Source organism: Triticum urartu, chromosome 7A (genome assembly GCF_056163025.1).
Source record: "Triticum urartu cultivar PI428250 chromosome 7A, HENAU_Tu73, whole genome shotgun sequence".
Taxonomy (NCBI): domain Eukaryota; kingdom Viridiplantae; phylum Streptophyta; class Magnoliopsida; order Poales; family Poaceae; genus Triticum; species Triticum urartu.
The window spans coordinates 47,495,939-47,513,030 of record NC_141879.1 but is presented as its reverse complement, the minus strand read 5'-3'; positions in this window follow the sequence as shown (position 1 = coordinate 47,513,030).

Sequence of the window (17,092 nt, the reverse complement as noted above, 5' to 3'; positions counted from 1 at the left end):
CGCATCTAGGGCATCGCGCGACTCTCGGCCGTGGGCTGCACCGGCGCTATCCGGCGTTTTGCGGTGAAGCATCAAACCCCAACGCGGATGGCGACATCAGTCGCGGTGGCGCTCGCGTCTGCCATTTGCGCCTGTACGCGCAGCGTCGACTCGCATCCTCGCGACCTCGAACTCAAGGTGTGGCCCTCGATGGCGCTCGGCGAGACATCGGCAGAGAAAAAGACGAACAAATAGAAAGAAGGAACATGAGAATTGGCACCCACGATCGATGGATTGAAAATCCAAACCAAGAAACGGAAGCACCCACATGGTATTTCTTTAGTTCGTCATGTTCATACCTCTAAATTACTTTGGACGCGAAACTGCACGCTTGTTCATATAGTGCGGCGGTCCAAGCAGCCATGGCCTTCGGCCTCGACATGGATGCTCTTCCACGCGTGATGGGCGGCTCCCGCGGAGCGACCAGCCATGACGCGGTTCCTCTCCTGTACCAGGCTGTGGCGCGAAGAGCTTCTACCGGCAAGGCGGCACCCTCCGGCCGGCGATGCCTCTAGGCGCGGTCGCGGAGGCCGTCGATGTCCGGCTCGCCGTAGGCGGCGTGCCGTCGTTCTGCAATAGCGGCGACGGCTGGGTGAATCCCTAGCCGCACAGGAGAATTGGGGATTCTTATCCTCTTCGCTATTGTTTGATTAAGTCCTCGAACTTTATCTTGACTATGTATAAGTCCCTGTAAATTATGATACGGCCCTTAGGCTTACTATTTTCAGGATTTTAAACTTCAGGTTACTATTATTCACTTTTTAAGTCTCGGTTTTTCAACACACGTTTGGACTAGACCATAGGTCCTATCCAAATGACATAAAAAATAATTATACATCAATTTGCATCATGTAAAGATACCTTTTGAAGCTCACATTTCTTCACATATTACATGAATGTGTATAATTTTGTATTTACATGTATTACCTCAGTAATACTATTGCAACAGAATATTTTGCTTATATCAAAGATCTTATTCCTACGGAATTTAAGACATCATCTATGTTTTTACCCCTAGCATTACATGCGATTTGTGACAACAACTACGATTTTGCAATAGAAATCAATTTTCTTGCAAATCTGAATGAAATTCTAATAAGAATTATAAATTGTCATACTTAATATGACAAGCTCAAAGTTTATTTGTGAATCACAAGGTAATGATGACATCTACTGCACAATTTGCAGATTATTCATCAATACTGTGAGGTCTACGTCTTGTCATTTTAACAAGATGACTACCTTCAATGTGCTCTTCCAGATATATTAATGTAACTACCCAAAATTTATTCGAGAATCACAAGGTATTGGTGGCATCTACTGTGAACTTTTGCAGATTATCCACTACTACTGTGAGGTCTACATCATGTCATCCTGACATATGACTACCTTCAAAGTGATTTTCTTAAATATAGCATAGCATAAGGTAATAGAGATATGAACATCTACTGACGAAAGTCAGATTATGTTTTCTATTACTGTGAGATCTACACCATATTGGTCATATTGGTGATTATCTTCGAAGTGTTATCCTATATAAATTGAGGTCTGCACATATGGTTAAAAAGCATCACATATGGTTAAAAAGCATCAGCTATTCCAAAATTTGCTCTTCTGAAGCAATTGTTGTTGTTCACTAAAATGATTTACTGTCATAGTAAATTTATGTATGATCATTAGATATTGCATGTATTATCTACCAAATATCAGTTATCCAAGCCTCATTCTGCTTGAATAAGTCTTAGAGAATTACGCAAATATATGCATACCCCGATAATTACCTTCTATTACATTGGTTAAATACATGGCAGTTGAGCCTATGATATGTCACTATTTCTAATAGTGGTGTCGCCCATCAATCAAGATGGATACCATAATTTATAGCAACAAATAAGTGTCTCAACACTATTGCAAGGTCCACATCTTATGGTGGTTATACTGTCATAGTGACTAACCAATGATAAACATGAAAAGTTTGTGTGTTTTGGCAGTGACTCCGAAGTCACATATTTTCTTAAGAGTGAAGTCGAAAACATTAGCAATGATTTCATCACATGTGTTGTATTGAAGGATACACCCAGGTTCACCAAGGATCAGCTTGGCCATATGATTGTTCTCAAACGAATCATTTTATCCATAGATATTAAATAAAATAAATGCATGAGTATTTTCATTTAACGCATGCTTGACATTTCCAAATGCAACAAATTCATGATTAGGTGGGAGTATTTATTTTAAAATGATTCATGACATCAGTCATTCCACATGTGGCATTGCTGCCACCATAACCCCACGTTGGAAAAATGACATGGCTATTCTAGCCAAATATGTACATATGCATTTTATATGTCACAAACATCACATAGTTCTCAAACTAAGCACATAATGGATGTATATTTATTCATCTCAAATATTTTCCTTTAGAGAAAAATGTTACTATGAGCACACAATAGATGATCACCCATTTGTTTTTCAAGACCTCAAGTCTACACTGCTCACAATTCTGTCACTTAATCAACTTCAACCTGAAATCCTGTGATCAAATATTTCCATATGCAGATCTAGTCGAGATGCCTTAATGCACTTTATGTCCTCTTATGATGGTACTACAATTTTACATGATGAAGAAACATAGAATTTCTTAAAATCATCAGATTCACCCAACATGTGATATACCATTATTTGAAATATTTGCTGGTACTGAGAATACTATGCAAGACAATGGTCACAAACTAGAACCATGAGGAATACGAAGTAAAGTGGAGGCTAATAGACAACCAAAGACAAAATTACCTCTTAATCGGGAATATATCGTTTTCAAACGATCACAAAGACAACTCTCAAGTTTGTCAAATGTGTGGTTATACAAAAATTATATCTATAATTACCAAACCCTCAAATACATAGTCAAACCACACCACATATTTGGGATAAATTTTAAAATTTGCAAACTTACAACCAGAAAATATTCTGGTAAATGATTGTTCTCAAATCTTCATCAGAAGGTGAGAACCAAAAATCTAGTGCAATAAAAGGATGGTGAATTTCCATTGCAACGATGATATGTTTGCATAATAAAAAACAATAATATTGGAGACCTAATGTAATCTCTTAATTATCCCAAAATATTATTAGACTATATTTGTTCTACTACAAGTAGTGCGATGTCCAATATCTTATTTCTCGGAAATGATATTCAATAAATTTTGAATGTGTGAATCAAGTCATACTCAATATTTTTGTGTACACAATAATTTTCTAGATCTTAATAAATTAAATATTTGGCATGGTAGCCTTAACCATCCTGGTTTGGGGATGATTAGAAAATTATTGACAATCATGTTGGTCACAACTTATCAAGTTACAAATTTTCCAAAATCATCAGATTTTATGTGCACCGCATGTGCCATAGGGGAAATAAGTTTTAAGACACTCTCACCTTAAAATTCTAAGCAGGACACTTATTCTTCCTTGAACACATTCAAAAGATATGTATGGATTGCTTAACCATTATCTGGGGTAATTTAGATACTTCATGGTACTCATATACACATTCATAAAATGTTTTTAAGTGTGTCTCTTATCACACACAACCATGCATGATCTTACTAAAAAATTGGTCAACTTATCAAAGTAAGAGCAAATTCTCCTGAAAACAGGATCTATAAACCCATTCAAATGAACAATGTTGTTGAACTCATTCAATGAGCATTTTTTTGCATTAAGTACTTTATGTACATAACCAGAATGGTTTAGCTAAATTTCTTATCAAAGAGAGTTAAATGAATTACATGACAACTTTTAAAGAATTGTAAAGTTACCAGCCTCTTGCTGAACACATACGGCCTTACACACTGTAAGTATGATCTAAATCATACCAACTGCATATCATACTACTTTCCCCTTGTAGTTACTACGTGGAAATCAACAAAGTATTTCCCATCTGCGATAATTCAGTTACATACCGATATCACCACTCCGGCGTACATCAATGGGCACTCACGAAAATTAGGGATCTATGTGAGGAATAACAATTTATCTGTCAATCAAAATTATCCATAGCCCGTATGCTGATTGCATCAGCAATAAGGATATTTTTGGCATTAGGGGGAGATAAGTACCACAAAGAATGCCGAGAAATAAATTAAAAATGTTATTGACATTCAATCCTTATATCCACGTACTCAAAGAATCTGAACTAGAAGTTTAGATAATCATATATTTGCAACACATTGCAAATTTGCCACATACATTTACTGATGACAAGGTGTCACTAAATTCTATATTCCTGCAGTAAAGTGTCAGAAAGAGTGGAGGTACCTGATAAACCACTCTTATCCCCAAATGAGAGAAAGAGGGGGAGAAAATCTGACAACACAAGATATAACTTCTCATATGCTTCCGCGGAAACAGAGGAAATCAAAAATCCTCAACCAGTAAATGTAATTCAACATAAATGTTGAAAGACACCTCATTGGATGCTCATCATCCAAAGCCCGACATAAATGTGCACAAATGTTTTGGTGCCGGGACATCGGAACACCTTGACTCCATTTGTTGTAGGAAATCACAAGGAGTTAAAAAGGAATAAATATTTTATCCACAAACTTCAATTATTCCATCAGAATCATATAAACTAAAGACTACATTTGTCGACATATATTTCTTCTCAAATTGCTAAAATCTTTTGGGCCCTGAACCAAAATCCATGGTAGAGTGCCTCTTGCACTCATATTGGTTCACATAAAAGGATGCAAGTAAGGAAGAATAGCACTCGCTCTGCAAATGAGTGGTATTTACCACAGTAATACCTACTCCTCATAAGTATCTTCCATATGGAATACTAAAACTTCTCATTCATATACAAAGTCAATGAGGTGGTGAGAAAGCGAGGCTTGTAGCAAAAGGGTTCACGCAGAGACCCGACATCAATTATGATGTAACCTACCTTCTTGGTATGGGTGGATTTATGTTTCAATACTGAATATCATTGGCAATAACATAATAATAATAATATCCAATGCAGTTAATGGATGCAGTGACTACATACTCATATGAGTCGCTCATTTCGGAAATCTCTATTGAAGTCCCTGAAGGGCTTATACTTCCGAATCCAAAAGTAAATCACAACAAGTTTTGTGTAATACTTCATAAGTCACTCTATGACTTGAAATAGCCGGAAATCATATGGTACTACCGACTAAATGAGTTTCTTCTTCAAAAGGATTACTCAAATAATGATGATTATTTACATGTTTAATAAAGGAATCCCAAATTTCATTTCATTTCATCACCTCAATGTATATTGACGACCTCATCATCAATGTCTATACAAGAGTTAAACATGCACAAAATCATCTCAAGACGGGAAATTTTCAACCAAATTTAGCTTAAGTTTACAACTTGAGCATTCTCTCAAGAATACATATCAGTCTACATATATCCAAACATATATGAGAAGTTCAATGTGGATATATCATACCAACAAAAGGTATATGGTCGATATAAGAAATATTAACTTATATCTCAAGCTCACAATAAATCTTGGGCAATTCCATCAGGAAAATCAAGATATGACCATGATATATGAAATGATATTGGCTCTTTATTTGGTCCCAACAATGCCACATCAATGACTGAATTCGTTGGAATAGTCTTCTCTTGGAAGTCATCTAAATTGACTCTAATGACTACTTCCACTTATCATTCTAGCATAATTGCTTTATCTAAAAGCATTGCAAAATATGCATGGCTCCGCAGAATGATAAACCACACTCTATATCATGTGGTTGACATTCATCAGAATCACATAACTTGATTTACTAAGATGCTTCCACTTGTGTTACTCAATACCTACAGGTTATATGAAGAGCAATATCATAAAAACACATTGCTCGAAATTACTTATCCTCACGAACTATAGAAAAGTGAGGAAATAATCCTATAGATTATTCACAATGTCATGATCATGTCAGTGAAATTGGTATGACACATCCTCCAGATTTACAAAGTTCAGGGGGAGTAATCTCCCAAATTATAACCTGTTACAATCATCAGATTGCATATATTGTACTCTTTTCCCCCTTGATGAGTTTTTTCCCTAATGGTTTCTCATTAAAGGTTTTTAATGAGACAATATAAACACAAGTGTATGTATATGCCATATTATTTTCTCCTTACATTTTTCTGTAACACCCTCGATGCGACTATAGCTCCCACGTGTCGAGGCACGACTTAGAGACATAATCGCATTGAAGGCATATGTCGCAAGTTAGGCAATCTTCACAACATCCCATGTAATATGAATAATAAAGGGGAGAACATAGTTGGCTTACACTCGCCACGTCAATCAAGTACATAATTAACATTACATCATCCAAAACACTCATGGCCCGACTACGGCGCCAAAATAAAAGAGAACCCAACATGCGACACGGTCCCGATCACCCCAACTGGGCACCACTACTGATCATCAGGAAAAGAGACATAGTATCGTTGAGAGTCTTCGTCGAACTCCCACTTGAGCTCATACGCGTCTCCTGGAGCGGAATCATCAGGCCCTGCATCTGGTGTAATAGTAATCTGTGAGCCACAGGGACTCAGCAATCTCGCACCCTCGCGACCAAGACTATTTAAGCATATAGGCAAGGCAAGGTAAAAATGAGTGAAGCTGCAGCAAGCAACTAGCAAGTATGGTGGCTAACTTATTCGCAAAAGAGAGCGAGAAGAGGGGGCAAAGCACGAGCGAGAAAGTAGAGAGCAACCTGCGCAAACATTACTCCAACACCGTGTCCACTTCCCGGACTCCGCCGAGAAGAGGCCATCACGGTAACACACTCAGTTGATTCATTTTGATTAAGTTAAGGTTCAAGTTATCTTCAATCGGGCATTAACAAATTCCCATCTGCCCATAACCGCGGGCACGGCTTTCGAAAGTTCAATCCCTGCAGGGGAGTCCCAACTTAGCCCATGACAAGCTCTCACGGTCAACGAAGGAATAGACCTCCTCCCAAGACGTTCCGATCAGACTCGGTATCTCGGTAACTCAAGACACTTCGACAGGTTAAAACAAGACCAGCAACACCGCCCGAATGCGCCGACAAATCCCGATAGGAGCTGCACATATCTCTTTCTCAGGGCACACTCAGATGAGCAAGACGTCGGGTAGGCCAGCCCAGAGTTGCCCTGGTAGCCCCGGACATCGCTCGGTTGGACCAACACTCAGAGGAGCACTGGCCCGGAGGGGTTAAAATAAGATGACCCTTGAGTCTGCAGAACCCAAGGGAAAGAAAAGGCTAGGTGGCAAATGGTAAAACCAAGGTTGGGCATTGCTGGAAAAGCTTTAGTCAAGGCGAAATATCAAGGGGTTCCCATTATAACCCAACCACGTAAGGAACGCAAAATCCGGGAACATAACACCGATATGACGGAAACTAGGGCGGCAAGAGTGGAACAAAACACTAGGCGAGAGGCCGAGCCTTCCACCCTTTACCAAGTATAAAGATGCATTAAGATAACATAGCAATATAATGATATCCCAACAAGTAAATAAAAGATGTCCCAACAAGGAACGCCCTCCAATCTTCACCTGCAACTAGCAACGCTATAAGAGGGGCTGAGCAAAGCGGTAACATAGCCAATCAACGGTTTGCTAGGACAATGGTGGGTTAGAGGTTTGACATGGCAATTTGGGAGGCTGACAAGTAAGTGGTAGGCATCGTAGCAATGGCATAGCAAAAGAGCGAGCAAACTAGCATAGCAAAGATAGTAGTGGTTTCGAGGGTATGATCATCTTGCCTGCACAGTTGTCAGAGTTGACTGGATCCTCAAAAGCAAACTCAACGGGCTCCTCGTTAGCGAACTCGTCTCCCGGCTCTACCCAAACAAGACAAACAAGCAACAAGTATACAATCAACCACGTGCAAGGATCAAGCGACATGATGCAATGATGATATGCTATGCGGGATGCGATGCGGGATGCAAAATGCAAGATATGACAGGAAATGCATGAAGCTGGCCTCAACATGGAATTCCAAGTGTGCCACTGGAAAGATGAGATGAAATCGCTTGAAAACGATATAAAGAACGCCGGAATCGGAGTTACGGTTTGGAAATGGCAAGCGATTCAAAAATGGCTCCGGTCTGCGATTTACAGCAAGTAGGCATCTAAATGCAATGAGATGAATATGCTACAGCACCCAAACATGACAACAAAATACATGGCAGGGATGCACACAAGATGCTTAACAAAAGACTAGCACTGAGCCATGGCCAATTCATCCATTAGGAGGTTCAAACAAGCATGGTAAAAACGCAAATGCAAAACAGATTTCAGACTTAGTGAAATTAACACTTGTCTGAAATTTCAGATTATATAGCCCTCTTCGGAGCAACAAAATAACATGCTACAGGGCCTGAACATGACAAAGAAAGACATGGCATGGAGCTACTCAACAAGCTTAACAAAAGTCCCTTAGTGACCTTGAGCCAAAAGTGATCACAAAATATACTAGCAAGCACACGAACATAGCAAAAACATAATCAGTTTTCAGACTTAGTGAAAACTGGGACATGCTGAAATATAACTCACGAAGGCACGTTTATGAGCTCGATGCACTCACTACGGTGCAAGTCATGGCAAGGTAAGCATACATCCATTAAGAAGGCACAAAATAAAATTTATACATGGCAAGAACAATGGCATAGCATGCACGGATCAACCACAATAACATCGGCAAAATCGCAAACGAGTTGACGATCTGCCCAGATTCACAACGAAGAAAAAGTAGAGCTCGATTGACTCAAGCTAGGTTGCTTCAAAATTGCAAACAAAGACATGGATGGATAGAGCACTACAAGTTTAACAAAACTCCCTTACTGATCATCCTCAAAAGAGGCATGGATCACTAGGAAACAACACGAACATATGGCATCATGAACTAAATAATCCCAGACTTAGTGAAAACTACTAAGTCCCTGAAAACAGATTTACCGGGTCCCTCACTTTGCAAGCTTGCACAAGTCACCACACACATCCTAAAAATGCATGGGTTGCACCTATGGAAAGAAGACAAAATCCTTAACAAAACATATGAAGGACTCACAGGCATAGCATGCACACAATAATCATGGCAAAAATGACAAAAGTCAAAGATGAACTAGCAGATCTGACAATTAACTCATGAAGCCCTCTTCTAACAGTATTTCGGGTATCAAGATGAACTCAAATGAAAATGATGCAATGAAAAGAAACGATGTACTCATCGAGGCGAACATTTTGATATGCCATATGCATGAATCAGAGCTACGGATGCAAAGTTACGGAGCTGCGAACATGGGCATATGGAGTAAAAATTCTGAGGACTTGGTGAAAAAAAACTACCCAGATCTGGATCTAGGGTTTCGGATCACTGTAGCAACCGGGTCGGGGCGCGCCTCCCGAGGCGACTCCGGCGAAGACGAGGACGGCGGCCGGCGAGGGCGACGTCCGGTGGCCGGGGCGGCGGCGCCGGGGGCCGCGGTGGCCGGAGCCGGGGCCGGCTGCGGGCCGGGCGACGCCGGCGAGCTCCGCGGCGGCTCGGGGCGGCGACGGCGGCTGCGGCGGCCCGGCGACGAGGTGGCGACGGCGGCCGACGGGGCGGGCCGCGGCGGCGCGGCGCCGGAGTGGAGGGCGACGGCGGCGGGCGAAGGGCACGGGCGGCGAGGCGGCTTGCGGGCCGGGGAGGGCCCGCGGCGGGCTTGCGGGCCTCGGGCGGCGGCGGTTCGCCGGGGTGCCACATGGCACGTGCTGAGAGGGCGGCGGGGCGGCGGACGTTGTCCGGCCTGGCGCGGACACGTCCGGCGGCGGCGTGATCTGTTTTTTTTTCTCTAGGGTTTCGGAGAGGGAGAGAGATCCGAAAACGGGGGGGGGGGGCTATTTATAGGCATAAGTGGAGCTAGGAGAGTCCAAATGAGGTGCGGTTTTCGGCCATGCGATCATGATCGAACGCTCTAGGACATGGAGCAGAGTTTGGTGGGTTTTGGGCCAAATTAGAGGGGTGTTGGGCTGCAACACACATGAGGCCTTTTCGGTCCCTCGGTTAACCGTTGGAGTATCAAACGAAGTCCAAATGATACGAAACTTGACAGGCGGTCTACCGGTAGTAAACCAAGGCCGCTTGGCAAGTCTCGGTCCAATCCGGAAACGTTTAATCCCCACACACGAAAGAAAGCTAGAAATGACCACCGGAGGAGAACGAAGCGCCAGAATGCAAAACGGACAACGGGGAAAATGCTCGAATGCATGAGACGAACACGTATGCAAATGAAATGCACATGATGATATGATATAAGATGCATGACAACGACAACAACACACGGAGACGAAACCCAAACCCGAGGAAATAAATATAACTTAACACCGGAAACGGCAAGAGTTGGAGTACAATTTGGGAAAGTTACATCCGGGGTGTTACGACACTCCACCACTACGAAAGGATCTCGTCCTGAGATCTAGGGCTGAAAGAACTCCGGGTACTTAGAACGGAGGTGATCCTCGCGTTCCCAAGTAGCTTCACGGTCGGAATGGTGTGACCACTTGACTTTGAGAAATTTGATTGACTTGTTGCTAGTCTTGCGTTCAGTCTCTTCAAGAATAGCAACTGGATGCTCATGATAGGAGAGATCTTCTTGGAGCTCAATGTCCTCGAAGTTGACGGTGCGGTCAGGAGTCTTGAAGCACTTTCGAAGCTGAGAGACATGGAACACATCATGAACATTTGCAAAGTTTGAAGGAAGCTCGAGTTGATAGGCGAGGTCGCCTCTCTTGCTGACAATCTTGAAAGGTCCCACGTATCTGGGGGCAAGCTTCCCTTTGATACCGAAGCGACGAGTACCTTTCATAGGAGAGACACGGAGGTAAAATGATCTCTGATCTCGAAAGCCAAATCACGGTGCTTACTATCATAGTAGCTCTTCTGGCGGGATTGGGCTGCTTTGAGGTTATCTCGAATGACTTTGCACATTTCTTCTGCTTCTGTGATTAAGTCATTACCCAAAAGCTGACGTTCACCGGTTTCAGACCAGTTGAGAGGGGTACGGCACTTCCTGCCATACAGAATTTCAAAAGGGGCCTTGCCCGAACTTGCTTGAAAACTGTTGTTGTAGGAGAATTCAGCATAAGGAGACAATCCTCCCACTTCATGCCGAAGGAGATCACACAAGCCCTGAGCATATCTTCAAGAATCTGGTTGACACGCTCGACTTGACCGCTTGTTTGAGGATGGAAAGCTGTGCTGAAGCGGATGTTGGTGCCCATGGCCTTCTGGAAAGAGTCCCAAAACTTCGAGGTAAAGATGCTGCCACGGTCTGAAGAGATCACTTGAGGAATACCGTGAAGAGAGACAATTCGAGAGGTATAGAGTTCCGCCAATTGAGCTGCAGTGATCGACTCTTTGATAGGCAGAAAGTGAGCCACTTTGGTGAGTTTGTCGATGACAACAAATATAGCATCATTGCCACGCTTGGACTTTGGAAACCCAGTCACGAAGTCCATTTCAATGTGGTCAAACTTCCATTCAGGAATGGCAAGAGGTTGGAGGAGACCTGCTGGCCTTTGGTGTTCTGCCTTCACTCTTCTGAAGACATCACATTCATTCACGGATTGAGCGATCTCGCGCTTCATTCGAGTCCACCAATAAGCTTGCTTAAGGTCCTGATACATCTTCGTGCTCCCAGGGTGGATGGAGAGGAGAGAATTGTGAGCCTCGTTCATGACCACTTTACGGAGGTCACCTTTGGGAACAACAATACGATCCTCGAAGAAGAGAGTGTCCTTGTCATCAAGGCGGTAGCACTTGTACTTGGACTGACTCTTGGCAATCCCAATCTTCACCTTTTTCACCATAGCATCAAGAAGCTGAGCTTGGCGAATCTGGTCTTCTAAGGTAGGAGAGACTAGAAGGCTGGCGAGGAAACCTTGATGAACAACTTGCAGATTAAGTTTGCGGAAAGCTTCACAAAGCTCGGGTTGATAAGGCTTGAGAATCAGACTGTTGCAGTAAGCCTTTCTGCTCAAAGCGTCAGCAATCACATTGGCCTTGCCTGGAGTATACTCGATACTCGGATTATACTCTTGAATCATTTCGACCCATCGAGTTTGCCTGAGGTTGAGTTTAGGCTGAGTGAAGATGTACTTGAGACTCTTGTGATCAGTGAAAATGTCCACTTTTCTTCCCAATAGAAGATGTCTCCAAGTCAAAAGAGCATGCACAACTGCCGCCAACTCGAGATCATGAGTGGGGTAGTTCTTCTCATTAGGCTTCAACTGGCGAGATGTATAAGCAACAACTTTCTTCTCTTGCATCAAAACTACGCCAAGACCTTGGAGAGAGGCATCACAAAAGACCTCGTACGGCTTGGATTCATCAGGTGGAGTCAGAACTGGAGCGGTGATCAATTTCTCTTTCAAAGTGTTGAAAGCAATATCACACTCCGGAGACCAAACGTACTTGATGTGCTTCTGAAGAAGATTTGAGAGAGGCTTCGCGATCTTAGAAAAGTTTTCAACGAATCTTCGGCAATAGCTTGCGAGACCGAGAAAACTGCGGAGTTGCTTCACATTCTGAGGAGGTTCCCAATTCACAATTGCGGACACCTTCTCAGGATTCACGGCAATGCCCTTGGCAGAGATGATATGACCAAGATAAAGAACCTCATGGAGGCAAAATTCACACTTGGAGAACTTGGCGTAGAACTGATGTTCCCTGAGCTTATCAAGAACCAAACGCAAGTGCTTGGCATGATCTTCCTTGTTCTTCGAGAAAACCAGAATATCGTCGAGATAGACCAAAACAAAGTCATTGGTGTAGGCATTGAAGATGAAGTTCATCATGCGAGAGAACGTCGGAGGAGCGTTGGCGAGGCCAAAAGACATGACAGTGTATTCATATGAACCAAAGCTTGTTCTGAATGCTGTCTTGGGAATATCTTCTTCACGAATGCGAATCTGATGATAGCCCATGCGGAGATCAAGCTTGGAGAATACTTGAGCACCTTTGAGTTGTTCGAACAGCTCATTGATGTTGGGAAGTGGGTATTTGTTCTTGATGGTCTTCTTATTCACTGGACGGTAATCAACACAAAGTCGGTCCGTTCCATCCTTCTTCTTCACAAAAAGAACACCACAACCCCACGGAGAAGAACTAGGCCAGATGAGACCCATTCTTTCTTGCTCATCAAGTTGCTTCTTCAGCTCCTTCAACTCTTCAGGTCCGAGCTTGTAAGGACGCTTGCACACAGGTTCCATGCCGGGCTCAAGATCAATAACGAATTCAACTGGCCGGTGCGGAGGCATTCCTGGAAGCTCTTCTGGAAAGACGTCTTGATATTCGCAAATGACTGGAATTTGAGCGATAGCATCCAATTCACCCTTCTCATTGATAGAAAACAGACGGATGGTATCATCACGAGCGGCAAAGACAATTACATCCTCAGACGAATGAGTCAATTGAATCTTCCTGGCTGCACAATCAAGCTGAGCCTTGTGCTTAGAAAGCCAATCCATCCCGAGAATAAGATCAATATCTGAGTTACCAAGCACCATAGGAGAAGAAAGGAACTTGTAGTCTCCCAATGTGATAGTAACATCCGGAGCCATCATTTTGGTGTTCATGAACAAACCCGGAGAAGAAACCGCTATCGGCTTAGGCAAATCAATAGTATGCACATCATGCATGGATGCAAAAGGCTTCGACAAAAATGATAAAGATGCACCCGTGTCAAAAAGAACTCTTGCGGGAATGTCATTAACAGGAAGGTTACCCATGATCACATCTGGTGATTCCTCTGCCTGAGCTGCATTCAGAAAGTTGACCTTGGCGGACTTGGGGTTATGCTTGACCACAGCTGTACTTGCCGATCTGACAGGAGGAGGAGGAGGAAGACGTCTCTGGTTGAGACACTTGTTGGCATAGTGACCCTTCTGTTGGCACTTGTTGCACGTGACCTCTGAAAGCGGACGGTGATATGTAGCACTCGATCTTGGAGCTTGAGACGAAGTCTTGTTCTGAAAGCCAGGGTTGGGTGGGTGGGAAGAACCACTGCCACCTTTGCTCTTCTGCTGATACGGCTGACGGAACGGAGGAGGAGGTAGCCAAAACTTCTGCTACTTGGCCACTTGAGTAGAGGAAGAAGGAGTAACATCTCTGACTCGCTTCCTGGAAGCATCACACCTCAACTGAGCAGCCTCTTGCTTCAGTGCCATGTTGTAGAACTCATTGTATCTCAAGGGCTCGAAGAGAACAAGAGCGAGCTGAATATCTTCTCTGAGACCACCCTGAACTGGTATATCATGCTCTTCTCATCAGGGACGTCCTGCTTGGCAAAGAGGGCGAGATTCTGGAACAATTTGTTGTAGTCATAGACAGACAAAGAGCCTTGCTTCAGATTGCGGAATTCCTCACGCTTGCTTTCAACCACGCTCTGCGGAATACGATGAGCTCGGAAATCTCGACGGAAATCATCCCAAGTGATAACACGTCCACCTCTGGAGTCCTTGTACTGCTGGAACCATTCTGCAGCTTGATCTTTGAGTTGGAAGGAAGCGAACTTAACAAAGTCCTCAGTCCTGACGTTACTGCACTCGAAATTCTTACACAGATCCACAAGCCAATCATCAGCATCGGTTGCCTCAACACAATTGCTGAAAGTCTTTGACCTGTTAGCAAGGAACTGGTTGAGTGTAGCAAAGTGACTCTGGTTGCTGCCTTGATTCCCTTGACTGCCTTGATTGCGCTCTTGAAGAATTTTCATGATCAGCTGAGTGTTTGCATTGGTTGCGGCCATCACCGCTTGCCATGCCTCTGGAGGAGGTGGGGGTGGTGGTGGATCAGGATTCGGAGTCGTGCGCGTTGGAGGAGCCATCCTGAAGAGGTTGACCACCATTAGCACATTGATAGATAAATATTGAAGCTGAATCCAACAGAATGAAAATTGCCACATATAGTCTTCACATCCGAACAAAATGAACGAATGCATTCCTCTTCAAATGGTCACATATCCATAAATTGAGAAGCCACGTAGAATTAAGGTAGAGAAATAAATCTACAAGGTACGGGTCAAGAACGAATAATCGGTAAGAAATCCCAATCTCAAACCAATATCCGTGGAAGAAGAACTAGAGCTACTAGAATTCCCACCTATGAAACTCCCGAACCTTTCCAGTTATGCAATCAGGTGTTGGGGATACAGGGGAAGCATAATACTCACCCAAACTAGCAATTCCTACATCCAGCTGTATCCATCCTTCAACACATAACCAAGAAAACTTCGGAAACCATCTACCTCAACCTTCGAAAAGCATCCGTTATACAAGTTATGGCGATACTCCCGAACTCCCGCCCCAGTACTGGGTGGCGTCGAGGTTATCTCACCAACGAACTGCATAAAAGAGATTTTCGATGTCGGCGAACATATCTCAAGTATTTCAGAATTGCAACGATAAAATTATGATGACAACACCTCAGAGCTCAACTCCCCGGGACACTTCCACTAAACCCCTGATAGGAGGCACCAAGACAGTATTCTCATCATAAGCCATCGGAACGATTCCAAGATACTCGCGTGATCCTAAAATTTTTTTTTAGTGAAATTTGAGAAGAGAAGAGTCAAAACTCTACGTCAGGATGCCTTACCAGAGCGATGAGGAGACTGGGAAGTAAAAAGAATTCCTAGGCTCTCCGATATATAATTCCTAAATGACTCAAAACATTTTTCTAGACACAACTCGGCTGCTAAAACGATCAAGCAATGGGGCTCCTATGGTCGGGGAAGGCTCTGATTACCAACTTGTAACACCCTCGATGCGACTATAGCTCCCACGTGTCGAGGCACGACTTAGAGACATAATCGCATTGAAGGCATATGTCGCAAGTTAGGCAATCTTCACAACATCCCATGTAATATGAATAATAAAGGGGAGAACATAGTTGGCTTACACTCGCCACATCAATCAAGTACATAATTAACATTACATCATCCAAAACACTCATGGCCCGACTACGGCGCCAAAATAAAAGAGAACCCAACATGCGACACGGTCCCGATCACCCCAACTGGGCACCACTACTGATCATCAGGAAAAGAGACATAGTATCGTTGAGAGTCTTCGTCGAACTCCCACTTGAGCTCATACGCGTCTCCTGGAGCGGAATCATCAGGCCCTGCATCTGGTGTAATAGTAATCTGTGAGCCACAGGGACTCAGCAATCTCGCACCCTCGCGACCAAGACTATTTAAGCTTATAGGCAAGGCAACGTAAAAATGAGTGGAGCTACAGCAAGCGACTAGCAAGTATGGTGGCTAACTTATTCGCAAAAGAGAGCGAGAAGAGGGGGCAAAGCACGAGCGAGAAAGTAGAGAGCAACCTGCGCAAACATTACTCCAACACCGTGTCCACTTCCCGGACTCCGCCGAGAAGAGGCCATCACGGTAACACACTCAGTTGATTCATTTTGATTAAGTTAAGGTTCAAGTTATCTTCAACCGGGCATTAACAAATTCCCATCTGCCCATAACCGCGGGCACGACTTTCGAAAGTTCAATTCCTGCAGGGGAGTCCCAACTTAGCCCATGACAAGCTCTCACGGTCAACGAAGGAATAGACCTCCTCCCAAGACGTTCCGATCAGACTTGGTATCTCGGTAACTCAAGACACTTCGACAGGTTAAAACAAGACCAGCAACACCGCCCGAATGCGCCGACAAATCCCGATAGGAGCTGCACATATCTCTTTCTCAGGGCACACTCAGATGAGCAAGACGTCGGGTAGGCCAGCCTAGAGTTGCCCCTGGTAGCCCCGGACATCGCTCGGTTGGGCCAACACTCAGAGGAGCACTGGCCCGGAGGGGTTAAAATAAGATGACCCTTGAGTCTGCAGAACCCAAGGGAAAGAAAAGGCTAGGTGGCAAATGGTAAAACCAAGGTTGGGCATTGCTGGAAAAGCTTTAGTCAAGGCGAAATATCAAGGGGTTCCCATTATAACCCAACCACGTAAGGAACGCAAAATCCGGGAACA